At 38.4% G+C, this 13,926-nt stretch overlaps 1 protein-coding gene across 1 annotated transcript in view; it reads left to right on the top strand.

The window, feature by feature from the left end:
- The window catches only part of CCDC141 (coiled-coil domain containing 141), a gene marked incomplete at both ends in the record, with an annotated part of 195,486 nt that overhangs the window by 35,436 nt on the left and 146,124 nt on the right, over window positions 1-13,926 (top strand). The gene's annotated exons all lie outside the window — the stretch shown is intronic.

The raw sequence follows: 13,926 nt of genomic DNA, 5'->3' as shown, positions 1-13,926 counted from the left end.
GAACTTGGATATCATAAGCCTCTTACCAACACCAACTTTAATATTAACCCCTTTGTATGAAACGTGGTAGAAAACAAAGTGGAACATTTTGCATACAAAGTTTCTAGATTTCAGCTGCTCCTTGTACCTTGCAAGTGGTAGATACTCAATAAAGTTGAGTGAATTAATGGATTATTGTATCACGAAACCATGGAATTCGATGGGACCTTAAAAGTCATCTAGTTAATCTCTTAGATGGTTGTGGAGATCCCTTACAATATCCTGAAGAATGGGCATTGAATACTATTTGAACAATTTCATATGAAAATCCCCATTTTTTTCCTCGCAAGGTGGTTTTTTGCTATATATTAACATAAAGTATTTAGAAGCTGATAACATTGAACAAAGGTGCATTCACATTGTTTAATTTCTTTTCTTTTTCCCTCTCCACCCATGCCCCATGCATGTAAAACACAACTAACAAGTTACTATTAAGTTACAAGTTATAATTAAGTGATATCTCAAGTAATATTACCTGCCATGATACTCAAATGAACAAGCTGGACTTTGTTGGAAATTTGGGGAGGATCCTGACCAAGGAATTGATTGAAGAGAGATCGAGAAGGAGGCCACAGGGCATTATTTCAGGAACAGACCCCTCAAGGGCAGCCTTGGAGCTGTCGGAGAGGAAGGCTGCAGTAATGGTAATACTGCGTAGTTGACTTCTGGGCCAGTAGCTGAGGGGCTTCCTTGTGGCTGGTGGAAGTGTATTTTCACTGGGGTTAAGAGAAGAGGGAAATGAGGTGTTCCTCATCTGGAAGATAGGAAAGTACAAAGTATCCCAGAGAAGTATCTTATATTAAGAAACACACACTGTATTGAAGCAGGGGTAGGGATGGGAAGCAAACATCCCATTCCTCTTTTATTATTTGTTACCTCTTGTAATGAAAGTTCTTTAGAATGCTGTGTGCTGTGCTTGTTCATGCAGTATTAGTTTTTTCTTGTTATTATTTTTTCCATAGATAAATCCAACATGTAGGCAATCTCTAAATACATCCCAGTTTTGGGTTAACTTGTTTTGTTCTGTTCTTGACTTAAATAGAATACCCTAAAATATTCTCTGAATTTTTGTGTGTTTGGTAATTTCAAAACTCTATAGAAGCCAAAAGAAATTCTGTGGCTTTTAAAACCAGACTTTATGCTCTTCTTTACTTGGATTTTAAATTACCTGACAGAGAGGGCGAGGTGTGGTTTCAAGTAAACCTCAGAAAATCAATATTCATATCTCATCTGTAGGAAAGAAATTTCAGATGGTATCTTCCTCCTGACTCTGAAATGTAATCTAATAACCAAAGTGCTTGGCAGTAGAATTAGAATCAGATTGACAGTAAACTGTAATATTTATTAATTCAAAGACTGTTATATTTATAGATAAACACAACTCACCCATCAGCAAATGGCAATTATTCTTAAAAAAAACTGGTCATTAGTATGCATTGTATGATGAGTTTTGAAACAAATTTGTCAGGACAGTTATTAGCATTAGAAGAAATAGCAAGAGATCACTATAAACTTTGATTTAGAATACATTTTATATCAGCATTGGCAATGTGGTTGTGATAATGACAGAACATGTTTGCTTTCACATATGTTTCCTTTGTTTTAGTGAGGCATGCCCCAGAGATGCATAAAAAGGAATATGTTGATGTCTTCCTAGTCATTCATACAGTCCTCAGCCCATGGGAACTACAAATCCCAGAGTGCATTCTTACTTAAACATGGGTTTCAGAAACTAATGGACTCAATTTAATGAGACAATTGGATTTACCATGAAGTCCAAAATGCTGACTTGAATTTTACAAAACATAGACCTTTGTCAAGTTTGCTACATTTCTACATTCAGTTTTAACTAGCAAATGTTTGTACTGTCCATCTCATCTGTATGTGTCATACAATTGTTTTCATACATTAAAAAAAAATAATCATTTCACCATAGGTAACTAGTGTAAAATTTACGGACAAAATGAACAATTGAGAGTTTTTCTGAAAGAACAATTCTTTCTAAAATGTATTATAACATACTTGTTCCTTGGAGGTAGATCACTATTATTTGGATCAACATTTAAATATCTTATGTTTTGAAATTCTCACTGGCATGTCATGTAGCAACTTCAATCAGAAATAGCTTTTTGTTTTCTATTAGGAGTTTGAAGTCATTTTGTTCATTCCTGCAAGGACCTCAATATGTTCTCCATCCAGTGTTTTTATATATTTTTTTCTTCTTTAAAAATTTTTTAATTTAATTTTATTTATTTTTTTATACAGCAGGTTCTTATTAGTCATCCATTTTATACACATCAGTGTATACATGTCAATCCCAATCGCCCAATTCAACACACCACCATCCCCACCCCCTGCCGCTTTCCCCACTTGGTGTCCATAGGTTTGTTCTCTACATCTGTGTCTCAATTTCTGCCCTGCAAACCCATTCATCTGTACCATTTTTCTGGGTTCCACATATATGTGTTAATATATGATATTTGTTTTTCTCTTTCTGACTTACTTCACTCTGTATGACAGTCTCTAGATCCATCCACGTCTCAACAAATGACCCAATTTCGTCCCTTTTTATGGCTGAGTAATATTCCATTGTATATGTGTACCACAACTTCTTTATCCATTCGTATGTTGATGTGCATTTAGGTTGCTTCCATGACCTGGCTGTTGTAAATAGTGGTGCAATGAACATTGGGGTGTATGTGTCTTTCTGAATTATGGTTTTCTCTGGATATATGCCCAGTAGTGGGATTGCTGGATCATATGGTAACTCTATTTTTAGTTTTTTAAGGAACCTCCATACTGTTCTCCATAGTGGTTGTATCAATTTACATTCCCAGCAACAGTGCAAGAAGGTTCCCTTTTCTCCACACCCTCTCCAGCATTTGCTGTTTGTAGATTTTCCGATGATGCCCATTCTAACTGGTGTGAGGTGATACCTCATTGTAGTTTTGATTTGCATTTCTCTAATAATTAGTGATGTTGAGCAGCTTTTCATGTGCTTCTTGGCCATCTGTATGTCTTCTTTGGAGAAATGTCTATTTAGGTCTTCTGCCCATTTTCTGATTGGGTTGTTTGTTTTCTTAATATTGAGTTGCAAGAGCTGTTTATATATTTTGGAGATTAATCCTTTGTCCATTGATTCATTTGCAAATACTTGCTCCCATTCTGAGGGTTGTCTTTTTGTCTTGTTTATGGTTTCCTTGCCATGCAAAAGCTTTGAAGTTTCATTAGGTCCAATTTGTTTATTTTCGTTTTTATTTCCATTACTCTAGGAGGTGGATCAAAAAAGATCTTGCTGTGGTTTATGTCAGAGTGTTCTTCCTATGTTTTCCTCTAAGAGTTTGATAGTGTCCGGTCTTACATTTAGGTCTCTAATCCATTTTGAGTTTATTTTTGTGTATGGTATTAGGGAGTGTTCTAATTTCATTCTTTTACATGTAGCTGTCCAGTTTTCCCAGCACCACTTATTGAAGAGACTGTCTTTTCTCCACTGTATATCCTTGCCTCCTTTGTCATAGATTAGTTGACCATAGGTGCATGGGTTTATCTCTGGACTTTCTATCTGGTTCCATTGATCTATGTTTCTGTTTCTGTGCCAGTACCATACTGTCTTGATTACTGTAGCTTTGTAGTATAGTCTGAAGTCAGGTAGTCTGATTCCCCCAGCTCCGTTTTTTCCCTCAAGACTGCTTTGGATATTCAGGGTCTTTTATGTCTCCATACAAATTTTAAGATTTTTTCTTCTAGTTCTGTAAAAAATGCCACTGGTAATTTGATAGCGATTGCATTGAATCTGTAGATTGCTTTGGGTAGTAGAGTCATTTTCACAATATTGATTCTTCCAATCCAAGAACATATTATATCTCTCCATCTGTTTGTATCATCTTTAATTTCTTTCATCAGTGTCTTATAGTTTTCTGCATACAGGTCTTTTGTCTCCCTAGGTAGGTTTATTCCTAGGTATTTTATCCTTTTTGTTGCAATGGTAAATGGCAGTGTTTTCTTAATTTCTCTTTCAGATTTTTCATCATTAGTATATAGGAATGCAAGAGGTTTCTGTACATTAATTTTGTATCCTGCAACTTTACCAAATTCATTGATTAGCTCTAGTCTTTTTCTGGTGGCATCTTTAGGATTCTCTATGTATAGTATCATGTAATCTGCAAACAGTGACAGTTTTACTTCTTCTTTTCCAATTTGTATTCCTTTTATTTCTTTTTTCTCTTTGATTGCCATGGCTAAGACTTCCAAAACTATGTGGAATACTAGTGGTGAGAGTGGACATCCTTGCCTTGTTCCTGATCTTAGAGGAAATGTTTTCAGTTTTTCACCATTGAGAATGATGTTTCCTGTGGTTTTGTCATATGTGGCCTTTATTATGTTGAGGTAGGTTCCCTCTATGCCCACTTTCTGGAGAGTTTTTATCATAAATGGGTGTTGAATTTCGTCAAAAGCTTTTTCTGTGTCTATTGAGACGATCATATGGTTTTTATTCTTCAATTTGTTAATATGGTTTATCACATTGATTGATTTGCGTATATTGAAGAATCCTTCTATGTCTGGGATAAATCCCACTTGATCATGGTGTATGATCCTTTTAATGTGTTGTTAGATTATGTTTACTAGTATTTTGTTGAAGATTTTTGCATCTGTATTCATCAGTGATATTGGTCTGTAATTTTCTTTTATTGTAGTATCTTTGTCTGGTTTTGGTATCAGGATGATGGTGGCCTCATAGAATGAGTTTGGGAGTGTTCCTTCCTCTGTAATTTTTTGGAAGAGTTTGAGAAGGATAGGTGTTAGCTCTTCTCTAAATGTTTGATAGAATTCACCTGTGAAGCCATCTGGTCCTGGACTTTTGTTTGTTGGAAGATTTTTCATCACAGTTTCAAATTCATTACTTGTGACTGGTCTGATCATATTTTCTATTTTTTCCTGGTTCAGTCTTGGAAGGTTATACCTTTCTAAGAATTTGTCCATTTCTTCCAGGTTTTTCATTTTATTGGCATAAAGTTGCATGTAGTAGTCTCTTAGGATGCTTTGTATTTCTGCGGTGTCTCTTGTAACTTCTCGTTTTTCATTTCTAATTTTATGGATTTGAGTCCTCTCCCTCTTTTTCTTGATGAGTCTGACCAATGGTTTATCAATTTTGTTTATCTTCTTAAAGAACCAGCTTTTAGTTTTATTGACCTTTGCTATTGTTTTCTTTGTTTCTATTTCATTTATTTCTGCTCTGATCTGTATGATTTCTACCTTCTGCTAACTTTGGATTTTGTTTGTTCTTCTGTCTCTAGTTCCTTTAGGTGTAAGGTTAGATTGTTTATTTGAGATTTTTCTTGTTTCTTGAGGTAGGCTTGTATAGGTATAAACTTCCCTCTTAGAACTGCTTTTGCTGCATCCCATAGGTTTTGGATTGTCATGTTTCCATTGTCATTTGTCTCTAGGTATTTTTTGATTTCCTCTTTGATTTCTTCAGTGATCTCTTGGTTATTTAGTAACATATTGTTTAGCCTCCATGTGTTTGTGTTTTTTACCTTTTTTCCCTGTAATTCATTTCTAATCTCATAGTCTTGTGGTCAGAAAAGATGCTTGATATGATTTCAGTTTTCTTAAATTTACTGAGGCTTGATTTGTGACCCAAGATGTGATCTATCCTGGAGAATGTTCCGTGCGCACTTGAGAAGAAAGGCTAATCTGCTGTTTTTGGATGGAATGTCCTATAAATATCAATTAAGTCTATCTGGTCTGTTGTGTCATTTAAAGCTTCTGTTTCCTTATTTATTTTCATTTTGGATGATCTGTCCATTGGTGTAAGTGAGGTGTTAAAGTCCCCCACTATTATTGTGTTACTGTCGATTTCCTCTTTTCTAGCTATTAGCAGTTGCCTTATGTATTGAGGTGCTCCTGTGTTGGGTGCATATATATTTATAATTGTTATATCTTCTTCTTGGATTGATCTCTTGATCATTATGTAGTGTCCTGCCTTGTCTCTTGTAACATTCTTTATTTTAAAGTCTATTTTATCTGATATGAGTATTGCTACTCCAGCTTCCTTTTGATTTCCATTTGCATTGAATATCTTTTTCCATCCCCTCACTTTCAGTCTGTATGTGTCCCTAGGTCTGAGGTGGGTCTCTTGTAGACAGCTTATATATGGGTCTTGTTTTTGTATCTATTCAGCAAACCTGTGTCTTTTGGTTGGAGCATTTAATCCATTCACATTTAAGGTAATTATCGATATGTATGTTCCTATGACCATTTTCTTAATTGTTTTGGGTTTGTGTTTGTAGGTCCTTTTCTTCTCTTGTGTTTCCCACTTAGAGAAGTTCCTTTAGCATTTGTTGTAGAGCTGGTTTGGTGGTGCTGAATTCTCTTAGCTTTTGCTTGCCTGTAAAGCTTTTGATTTCTCCATCGACTCTGAATGAGATCCTTGCCGGGTAGAGTAATCTTGGTTGTAGGTTCTTCCCTTTCATCACTTTAAGTATATCATGCCGCTCCCTTCTGGCTTGTAGAGTTTCTGCTGAGAAATCAGCTGTTAACCTTATGGGAGTTCCCTTGTGTGTTATTTGTCGTTTTTCCCATGCTGCTTTCAATAATTTTTCTTTGTCTTTGATTTTTGGCAATTTGATTACTATGTGTCTTGGCGTGTTTCTCCTTGGGTTTATGTAGGGGACTCTCTGAGCTTCCTGGAATTGGGTGGCTATTTCCTTTCCCATGTTAGGGAATTTTTTGACTATAATCTCTTCAAATATTTTCTCTGGTCCTTTCTCACTCTCTTCTCCTTCTGGGACCCCTATAATGTGCATGTTGTTACATTTAATGTTGTCCCAGAGGTCTCTCAGGCTGTCTTCATTTCTTTTCATTCTTTTTTCTTTATTCTGTTCTGCTGCAGTGAATTCCACCATTCTGTCTTCCAGGTCACTTTTCCGTTCTTCTGCCTCAGTTATTCTGCTATTGCTTCCTTCTAGTGTCATTTTCATTTCAGTTATTGTATTGTTCATCTCTGTTTGTTTGTTCTTTAATTCTTCTAGGTCTTTTTAAAACATTTGTTGCACCTTCTCGATCTTTGCCTCCATTCTTTTTCCAAGGTTGGATCATCTTCGTTATCATTATTCTGAATTCTTTTTCTGGAAGGTTGCCTATCACCACTTCATTTAGTTGATTTTCTGAGGTTTTATCTTGTTCCTTCATCTGGTACATAGCCCTGTGCCTTTTCATCTTGTCTATGTTCCTGTGAATGTGGTTTTTGTTCCACAGGCTGCAGGATTGTAGTTCTTCTTGCTTCTGCTGTCTGCCCTCTGGTGGATGAAGCTATCTAAGAGGCTTGTGCAAGTTTCCTGATGGGAGGGACTGGTAGTGGGTAGAGCTGACTGTTGCTCTGGTGGGCAGAGATCAGTAAAACTTTAATCCGCCTGACTGCTGATGCGTGGGGCTGGGTTCCCTCCCTGTTGATTGTTTGGCCTGAGGCAACCCAACACTGGAGCCTTCCTGGGCTCTTTGGTGGGGCTAATGGCAGACTCTGGGAGGGCTCACACCAAGGAGTACTTCCCAGAACTTCTGCTGCCAGTGTCCCTGTCCCCACAGTGAGCCACACCCACCCCCCACCTCTGCAGGAGACCTTCCAACACTAGCAGGTAGGTCTGGTTCAGTCTCCCCTGGCATCACTGCTCCTTCCCCTGGGTCCTGATGCACACACTACTTTGTTGGTGCCTTCCAAGAGTGGAGTCTCTCTTTCCCCCAGTCCTGCCGAAGTCCTGCATTCAAATCCCACTAGGCTTCAAAGTCTGATTCTCTAGGAATTCCTCCTCCCATTGCCAGACCCCCAGGTTGGGAAGCCTGACGTGGAGCTCAGAACCTTCACTCCAGTGGGTGGACTTCTGTGATATAAGTGTTCTCCAGTCTGTGATTCACCCACCCAGCAGTTGTGAGATTTGATTTTACTGTGATTTCACCCCACCTGCCGTCTCATTGGGTCTTCTCCTTTGTCTTTGGATGTGGGGTATCTTTTTTGGTGAGTTCCAGTGTCTTCCTGTTGATGATTGTCCAGCAGCTAGTTGTGATTCTGGTGTTCTCCCAAGAGGGAGTGAGAGCCCATCCTTGTACTCCACCATCTTGGTTCAGGCTCCTATTTTTTAATCAAAATGATGATTTATATCCAGAAATAAAATAATTGCTGAAATAGAACTGGTCATAGAATATAGAATATCATCATTAGCCACCATCCTGATTTTACTAATGAAGAAGCTAATTCCCTTGAAAACGCAGCAACTTGCCTAAGCTAGTTTGTGGCCAATCCGTAAGGAAAATATGCTCTGAAACATTGTTTGCTTTTTTTCATCATTAGCAATTTAGATTCCCGGGGCTTCCCTGGTGGCGCAGTGGTTGAGAGTCCGCCTGCCGATGCAGGGGACACAGGTTCGTGCACCGGACCGGGAAGATCCCACATGCCGCGGAGCGGCTGGGCCCGTGAGCCATGGCCGCTGAGCCTGCGCGTCCAGAGCCTCTGCTCCGCAACGGGAGAGGCCACAACAGTGAGAGGCCCGCGTACCGCAAAAAAAAAAAAAAGAAATAGATTCCCTCATTTTTTGGAGTAGCTTTTTATTCATTCAACAAATAACTTTCGAATGTCTTCAATAAAATTACTACTCTAGGCACTAGAGATTCAACCAAGGTTGAAATGTAGTGGTGCCAGGAATATAAAATCAAAAGTCACAGCCTGACAGGGAGATAGGCTTGTAGACTGATAACTTAAATGTAACGTGATGAGCAGAATCTAAACAAGTGGAAGTGTGCTCCAAAGTCTACCTGAGGGACTCCGGGGGGAACTTTTCAAGAAAGGTGGCCTCCTTCAAGGAGGAACAGTTTAACAGGAATGAAATGAGGAAGAGCAGAAGAGGCAGACAGAATATCACACAAATGGGATAGGAGACTTGAGAAGCTACATAGAGTTGGCCCCACCTTTTTTTTTTTTAACATCTTTATTGGAGTATAATTGCTTTACAATGTTGTGTTAGTTTCTGCTGTATAACAAAGTAAATCAGTTATATGTATACATATATCCCAATATCCCCTCCCTGTTGTTTCTCCCTCCCACCCTCCCTATCCCACCCCTCCAGGTAGTCACAAAGCACCCAACTGATCTCCCTGTGCTATGCAGCTGTTTCCCACTAGCTATCTATTTTACATTTTGTAGTGAGTATATGTCAATACTACTGTCTCACTTCGTCCCAGCTTAGCCTTCCCCCTCCCCATGTCCTCAAGTCCATTCTCTATGTCTGCGTCTTTATTCCTGTCCTGCCCCTAGGTTCATCAGAACCTTTTTTGTTTTTTTTTTTAGATTCCGTATATATGTGTTAGTATACAGTATTTGTTTTTCTCTTTCTGACTTACTTCACTCTGTATGACAGACTCTAGGTCCATCCACCTCACTACAAATAACTCAATTTCATTTCTTTTTATGGCTGAGTATTATTCCATTGTATATATATGCCACATCTTCTTTATCCATTCATGTGTCAGTGGACACTTAGGTTGCTTCCATGTCCCAGCTATTGTAAATAGAGCTGCAATGAACATTGTGGTACATGACTCTTTTTGAATTATGGTTTTCTCAGGGTATGTGCCCATTACAATGCTGTTTTGATTACTATAGCTTTGCAGTATAGTTTGAAATCAGGGAATGTGGTTCCTTCAGCTTTGTTCTTCTTTCACAAGACTGCTTTTTCTGGGACTTCCATGGTGGTGTAGTGGTTAACAATCTGCGTGCCAATGCCGGGGACACAAGTTCGAGCCGTAGTCCGGGAAGATCCCACATGCTGCAGAGCAACTAAGCCCGTGTACCACAACTACTGAGCCTGTGCTCTAGAGCCCATGAACCACAACTACTGAGCCCGCATGCCACAACTACTGAAACCCATGCACCTAGAGCCCATGCTCCACAACAGAGAGAAGCCACTGCAATAAGAAGCCCATGCACCGCAATGAAGGGTAGCTCCTGCTCGTTGCAACTAGAGAAAGCCCGTGCACAGCAACGAAGACCCCGTGTAGCCAAAAATAAATAAATTAATTAATTTTTTTAAAAAGACTGCTTTTTCCATTCAGGGTCTTTTGTGATTCCATACAGATTTTAGGATTATTTCTTATAGTTCTGTGAAAAATGCCATGGGTATCTCGATAAGGATTGCATTGAATCTGTAGATTGCTTTGGGTATTATGGACATTTTAACAATATTCTTCCGATTTATGAGCATGGTATATCTTTCCATTTATTTATGTCATCTTCAAGTTCTTTCATCGGTGTCTTACAATTTTCAGAGTATAGGTTTTTCACTTTTTTGGTTAAATTTATTCATAGTTTATTTTATTCTTTTTGATGCAACTATAAATAGAATTGTTTTCTTAATTTCACTTTCTGATAGTTCATTATTAGTGTATAGAAATGCAACAGATTTCTACATATCAATGTTGTATCCTGCACCTTTACTAAATTCATTTATTAGTTCTAATAGTTTTTTTGGTGGAGTCTTTAGCATTTTCCTTATATATTGTATCATGTCATCTGCAAATAGTGAGAATTTTACTACTTTTCTTCAAATTTGGATATATTTTACTTCTTTTTCTTGTCTGACTGCTATGGCTAAGACTTCCAATTTTATATTGAATAAAAGTGATGAGGATGGGCATCATTGTTTTGTTCCTGATCTTGGAGGAAAGCTCTGTTTCCTTACCTAGTTTGGGGAAAGTTTTCAGCCATTAATTCTTCAAATAAGTTTTCTGCCCCTGTCTCTTTTCTCCTTCTGGGACCCCTATAATGCGCATGTTATTACCCTTTTTTAAATATAAATTTATTTATTTACTTTTGGCTGCATTGGGTCTTCATTGCTGTGCACAGGCTTTCTCTAGTTGTGGTGAGTGGGGGCTACTTTTCCTTGTGGTGCGCGTGCTTCTCATTGCAGTGGCTTCTTTTGTTGTGGAGCACAGGCTCTAGGTGTGTGGGCTTCAGTAGTTGTGGCATGATGGCTCAGTAGTTGTGGCTTGCGGGCTCTAGAGCGCAGGCTCAGTAGTTGTTGTGCACGGGCTTAGTTGCTCCGCGGCATGTGGGATCTTCCCAGACCAGGGATCAAACTCATGTCCCCTACGTTGGCAGGTGGATTCTTAACCACTGTGCCACCAGTCTGAATGTTAATACTCTTGATGTTGTCCCAGAGGTTTCTTAAACTATCCTAATTTTTTAAAATTCTTTTTTCTTTTTGTTGTTCTGATTGGGTGATTTCCACTATTTTGTCTTCCAGGCTGTTTGTATGTTCTTCTGTATCATCTATTTGTGGTTTATCCCCTCTAGTGTATTATTTCAGGTATTGTATTCTTCAGCTCTGATTGGTTCTTTTCTATATTTCCTAACTCTGTTGAAGTTCTTACTGTGTTCCTGCATTCCCCTCCTGAGTTTGGTGTGCAACTTTATGACTGTTGCTTTGACTCTTTATCAGGTAAATTACTTATCTCCATTTTATTAGGGTTTTTTCCCTGAGGTTTTATCTTGTTCTTTTGTTTGGAATAAATTCCTCTGTCTCCTCATTTTGTTTGGTTTTCTGTGTTTTTTTCTATGGATTAGACAAAATAGTTACTTCTCCCAGTCTTGAAGGTGTGGTCTTGAGTAGGAGCATCTTCTATGTAGATTGCATGTGCCGGGCAGCATTGGCAGGCCAGCTGGAGCTGGAGCAGGCATGGGCCAGGGGCATGCTGGGGCAACCTTGGCAGGCTGGCTAGAGCACCAGGCACTTTTCAAACTGCTGCCTCTGCACTGGGACTCAGAATGAGTGAGTCTGTGGGCAAGCCCTCTAAGACTCTATTTCTTACAGCCCTCTAGCTCTACATAAGCCCTGCTGGTTTTCAAAGCTACTTAAGGGGCCTTGTCCTCCCAGTGCTGGTACCAAAGCCTGAGGTGCCCAGTGTGGGGCTCGAACCCCTCACTCCTTAGAGAGGACCTTCAAGTTTGTGATACCCCTTCCCATTTGTGGGTCACTACACCAGGGTGGGTGTGTTGTCCTGACTACATCACATCTCTGCCCCTCCTACCCATCTTGATGTGGTTTTTAAAAATTCTCCTTAATTTTGGAAGAGCTGTTCTTCAGGTCTTTCTCAGAAAGAGTTGTTCTATATCTAGTTGTAGTTTTGGTTTGTCTGTGGGAGGCCATGAGCTCAGGATTTTCCTACTCTGCCATCTTGATCCCACCTGTCAGATGTTTTTATATTTCGTTTGGCTTTTCAATGAATCAGCATTTTTAAAAACTCCTTATATTTTTCTTTAATTTGTTAATTTCTGATTTTGTATTTAATCAATTAATCCCCTCTAATTTTTGTTTTATTTTATGAATCTTTTTCTATAATTTAGACTTGAATGTTTAATTAATATATTTTTTCTTTCTTTATGAACAAAGTTGTCTAATGCTATGAATTTCATCTAAGCATAAAGTCATCTGTATATCTTAGGTTTTAAACATAGTAACCTCATTGTTATTTTTTTCTAAATAGTCTGTAATTGTAGTTTTTTTTCCTTCATTTGATCTAGGAATTATTCTTTAAATTGCTTTCTTAAAATTTCTAAGAGGGCTTCCCTGGTGGCGCAGTGGTTGAGAGTCCGCCTGCCGATGCAGGGGACACGGGTTCGTGCCCCGGTCCGGGAAGATCCCACATGCCGCGGAGTGGCTGGGCCCATGAGCCATGGCCGCTGAGCCTGCGCATCCAGAGCCTGTGCTCCACAACAGGAGAGGCCACAACAGTGAGAGGCCCGAGTACCGCAAAAAAAAAAAAAAAAAAAAAAAAAAAAATTCTAAGAGATTTGTTTTATCATCTGGCCTTTTGTTGTTTATTTCTACTTTTATTGCATTTTGATCTGACTGGGTATACCTACTTTAAATACTTAAATGTCATAAATGTAAACATCATAAGTACCTTATTTTCCCTGCAGATTGTGTAATTTATCAATATAGAGTACCATTTTTTAATCACAGTGATTTTTGTTTTGATTTCTAATTTGTCTGAGATTAACATTGCTAATCCTCTTTTACTTTTTTGTCTTTGCCTGATATATTTCATCTCCTTATTTTCAAATGTTATGACTTTTCAGTTTATTTTCAAATCTTATGTCTTTTCAGTTATGTCTTTTCAAATGTTATGTCTTTTCTAATGTTATGTCTTTTCAGTTTATTTCAAATGTTATGTCTTTTCAGTTTAGTTTTATGACTCCAGCAAATATAAATTAGTTGAATTTTAAACTTAATCTGATAATGTTTGTCTTTTTTTTCTGTTTTTTTTTTTTTTTGCGGTACGCTGGCCTCTCACTGTTGTGGCCTCTCCCGTTGCGGAGCACAGGCTCCAGACGCACAGGCTTAGCAGCCATGGCTCATGGGCCCAGCCACTCCGCAGCATGTGGGATCTCCCTGGACCGGGGCACGAACCCATGTCCCCTGCATCAGCAGGTGGACTCCCCACCACTGCACCACCAGGGAAGCCCATGTTCATCTTTTAATTGAAAAGTTAACATCCATTTTTTGGGTGTTAACTGATATTTAATCATATTCCTATCATTATGTTTTGTTTTTTTGTGTGCCCAAATAAATGTGTTCTTATGTCTTCTGTTTTCTTTGTTATATTTTGCATTATCGCATGTTTAGTTTCCTTTTCTGTTGACATTTTAGAATTTATTCATGTTATTGTTAGTCTATTATATTTTAAAATTGTGCCTTGATTTTGGTGCCAATATCAAGAACAAAACAGGATCTGTGGGATCCTTCTCCTATCCCCAAATGAGACAATTATGGAAGCACATGTTGCCCTTCATCTTCCATATTTTGTTGAAACAATTTGTAGTGTTGGTTACAGATATTC

This window comes from Hyperoodon ampullatus (assembly GCF_949752795.1).
Source record: "Hyperoodon ampullatus genome assembly, chromosome: 8".
Lineage (NCBI taxonomy): Eukaryota > Metazoa > Chordata > Mammalia > Artiodactyla > Ziphiidae > Hyperoodon > Hyperoodon ampullatus.
The sequence above is the reverse complement of the archived record's forward strand: the minus strand, read 5'-3'. Positions and strand labels throughout refer to the sequence as shown.